Raw genomic sequence first — 4,139 nt, forward strand, 5'->3', positions numbered from 1 at the left:
CCAGCTATCGCTTCTGGTCGTACGTTGTGCTTTTTTGCAGAAAAGTCCCTCCGTTTTGGAGAATTCAACCCGCAGTCCTCAACATAAGTCAGCCCCGAACCGGTACATGGAGGAGAAAAGAGAAAAAAAAATAGCCCAGCCCGCACGACCCTTGCAGCCTTGCTCCCAGATCCCATCTCGACCTCCATCCCGCCGCCACCTCCTGCCCCGCCCCGCCCCGCCCAGCCTCACTGCGCACCACCCGCCGCCCGCCGCCGACGCGCCGCGCACCGCAGCCGCGCCCGCACCCATTTCCCATCGATGCGCCAAACGGGGGCGATGATGGACGGCGCCGCCCAGCTCCTGTCCGACGGAGTCGCCGGGTTCCTGCTCTCGGGGCCAACCCCTCCCCTGTGTCGGCTCGTGCATCGGCTTGGAGGCCCCTCGGGGCTGCCGCCGGTGCGGGAGTCCTGCGCGGCCGTGAGGGCTGGGGACCAAGCGGCGGGGCCCGTGGTGCGTTCCTGTTGAGGGCTTGCTGGGGTTGGCCGGGATCTGAGCCGCCGTCGATGGATTTCTCGCAGGTTGGCTACATGTTGCTTCGGATTTGGTACTATCCCCATCTGTCGCTCTCCCTCTCCCTCGGTGTGGACGCACGCACCTAAATCCAAAACCTGAACTGAATCAGTCGAGCGCTCGTTGCCAGATCGTTGTACCATCGTCCCGGTCGCCGCCGCGTCAGTTCCACACCGCTACAGCACAGCCTACCACCGCCACTCCATTGGCTTGGATTTGCTTGCGGCATGGGCTGGGAACTGTACGGTGTTGTCTGATGCATGTTCCGCACTGGGAGGTTTGGTCGGCTGACGCTAGGTATGAGCAGCTCTTGAGCCTGATTGCTGGATGTGCGCACGCATGCATGTATACTTCTCACTTGCACTGCTTATACAACACATTGCATGTACACCACGGCCGTGGACAGGCGAACGTGCTCCTACTCCTCACAAGGCACCCACAGTCTATTAGCAAGCCAATCCAAAACTTCAGCATGCATTTTTTTGAAAGGACAACTAAGTATCTTTGTTAGTAACATCTTTGTCAGAAATTAGAAAAAACGGCAGTGCATTAGTTGAGCTAATCACCTAGCTTCATCTCTTGGATTATGCATTGATAGTATGGCACATGTTGTATCGTTATAAGCAATTTTTGTTAGGAGGTAAGATTTTAGTGTCGTCGTTCAGTTTTTGTTACATACAAAATGAATATGATTAGTTAATTCTGTTTTCTTTTAAGAGGTATTTCTCTCACGAGCCTTTGTGTTATCCATGTGAATTCCACTAGATTTATCATCCGTGTACCTAAATTGTGCATATTATCAAATTTCTGGAAAAAAAAAGTTGAGCGCTTATTGTGGCCATCATCTGCATAGCACCACAGCTAGAGCTAAAATCAAGTAACCTTCATGGATTTTGTTGACAAGAAAGACAACGAACTTAATTTAACGGCTTGAAGTCAATTGCACATGTCTCATACTGCATTGAACCTTGGCCGAAGCACTCGACCACGACAAGCAGCAGCTCGGGAAGCCTTTGCAATTCATGTATTTACAACATCTACAGTTCATGTATTTACTGTCATGCATTGCACCTTCATGGTTTTTGTTGTACTTCTGCATTTGCAGCATTTACAGCTTAATGCAATCAGGAATTGGTTATAGATTTCATGTGATTTAATTTCTAAATGTTAACTACAGTGACAACTTATGACTTACATAGGTTTTATTTCCATTGAGAGAGAGCGGGCAATGGATCGTGAGGTGGAATGAAATTATAAGCAAATTGATCTGACCATCTCTTGTTGTCAGGGAATCTGTGTGATCTGTTCTACTTTGACTTGGAGTGTACAACTATGATATTGTACGTGATGATTTTTTTTTTTGATTCTGCTACTAGAGGTCAGTCAGAGGTGGTAATTATTAGTGGCAAAAAAGAGGCGGTAATTATTACACTCTTTATTTGCAAAAAATGTGACTGAAACAATGCTAATTGCATATGTTTTGTACTTGTAGGAAGGCTATGAAAGAAGTGTTCTTCCCTTATTTTTATGAAGGTAAGGTCTTGTTCTTGGATTCCTGCTGCTCTAGATTGCTTGGCAGCTCTAATTTATCACTTCATGACCTTATGCTCCACCATTATCTTTGAACACTTGATACTTATTTACTTTTATTTGTTGGCTTCTTTTTTATAGTCATCTGATTTAAAAATGCTAGCATGTGCCACTTTAGTATCTTTCAGTTTCAGCAAACATATTGGATTATCTTGACATATGTTGGCATTGACAAGATAATATAGATTGTCACTATTAATTTCAATGTTCACGCTCCATCCTATTTAAATTCGTATTTGGATGGAAGTCAACACACTAAGAACTGTATGCTTAATGAATGATGTTCACAGCAATTACTCGAATTTCTTGCATTCACTTGTGCAGACCGATGGTTAATTGTGAACTATGTATATTCTGTAGGTTCTTCTTAGTGAGATCAAACAAAGCACAATCGTATTTTCTCGAATTATACACATGCTATGATTTTCATGCTCTCTGTAGTAATTATGTTGAATTCTCATAATTCCTTTTTCATTATTATGCCAAACAATTTGTATGCTAAAAACATACTTCATAATCCCATCTCCCCGCGTCGTCCCGATTTGTTCCAGCTGGGCACTGCCTCGGCTGCAAAGCGTGTGTTATCCCATGAAGCAGGCCCTCCTTTGCAAGGCTGACGACGATAGCTTCAACTTCGCCGCCTATTCTGGTCGATGATGTCATTGATCAGTTCATCCAGTTCAACTTCGCCACATGCATACCAGGAAGTTTTCACTGCTCAGTTCATCCAGTTGAATCCTTCTATTGTAATTCTATTCCCTACCTTTTCTTACTCGTAGGAAATTCAAGTGTGGTACACATGTGAGTATCTTCTCCTTCCCTCTGTTGTATGCATGTGGTCATTTGTTATCCCGATTAAGAATCAAGATCCACTACATTCTTGAATATTGAAGACTGTTTTAGTTGGTCCAGATTAAACTTGATAAATACAATTTCCTTGTTGGTTCCATCTGAGTTGTATAATTGATTTGGGCAGTTTTCAGTAATCTTAAGCTGTCTTCAGATTTTAGCTTCCTCAATCATTCTGAATTATTTAACCTCAGTATGAGGTACATGTGTTCCAAAGATTAATCCTGAGAAATTTGTAGTTGACCAGTTGGGTCTGTTTGATTTGTTTAGTAGACTGCAACGGCAGTCACAATTGTTCAGATCTATTCTAAAGCTGCATTATTAGCACTGCAATATCTTTGTTACTTCAACCAAATAGTCCAGTCGTGTCTTATTGATTTGGACGGGTTCTTACTAATCTTTAAGCCAACTTCAAATTTTAGCCTGCTCGGTCAATCTGGATTATTTAGTGTCAATTTTGATGCATGTCTTTAATAAAATAAGAAACTGATTTTGGGTGCTAAAATAAACACTAAACACTACTTGTTCATGGCGACTATGTGTAGAAAGACGATCATGGTGGAGATCCCGACGGTCGACGTGAAGCCGGGATGGAATAAGGGCACGAAGATCACCTTCCTAGAAGGAACAATCTGATTTTTTCGGTACAGTTATGTGTTCCAAAAAGTTATTGTGATGTAATTTTTATATTAACACTAATCTATGAAGTTATGTTTCCAGACATTTCACTTTTTGCATCAGCTGAGGCACATTTTATTTTCAAATAATTTCTGAAGTAAAAGTTGTGAATGAACTGCATGATCTTTCATGTGTCTGAATTACACTTGAAATAAAAAATTAGATAGCAAGGTGCGAGGAAATGTGAGAAAAGTTGTCCAAAAACCGAAGAACCTTTTTTACTTTTCTTCCCATTACATGTTTGCTATTTACACTATGCTTTATTTTACTATAATGTCAAAATTATCATGTTTTAAGATGAATGGTAAATCAAATAAGGAAAAACTATGGTGGCCAGATTTGGTAGACCTTAGCCCTTATCATGTTTTTATATCCAAAATACTGTTTGATCCTTGTTCAGTCTTATTTGCAGCGTAAACTATGTATAGTAATCATTAGACCATCTTTGAAGATCTGACGAACAGAAGCAG

The 4,139-nt window shown here is 42.2% G+C and overlaps 1 long non-coding RNA gene across 5 annotated transcripts; it reads left to right on the plus strand.

Annotated features, from left to right (window-relative positions):
* The first annotated feature begins 247 nt into the window (after positions 1-247).
* Positions 248-4,139, plus strand: LOC119312471. Of its 5 annotated transcripts, none has more exons than XR_005151373.1 (4): positions 248-586; positions 683-1,971; positions 2,045-2,085; positions 2,694-4,063. It is a non-coding gene; the product is annotated as an uncharacterized LOC119312471 (long non-coding RNA). The 5 variants fall into 5 exon arrangements; XR_005151374.1 differs by having other exon boundaries at positions 249-586; positions 683-1,892; XR_005151370.1 differs by having other exon boundaries at positions 249-586; positions 683-2,085.

Source organism: Triticum dicoccoides, chromosome 5B, assembly GCF_002162155.2.
Source record: "Triticum dicoccoides isolate Atlit2015 ecotype Zavitan chromosome 5B, WEW_v2.0, whole genome shotgun sequence".
Taxonomy (NCBI): Eukaryota; Viridiplantae; Streptophyta; class Magnoliopsida; order Poales; family Poaceae; genus Triticum; species Triticum dicoccoides.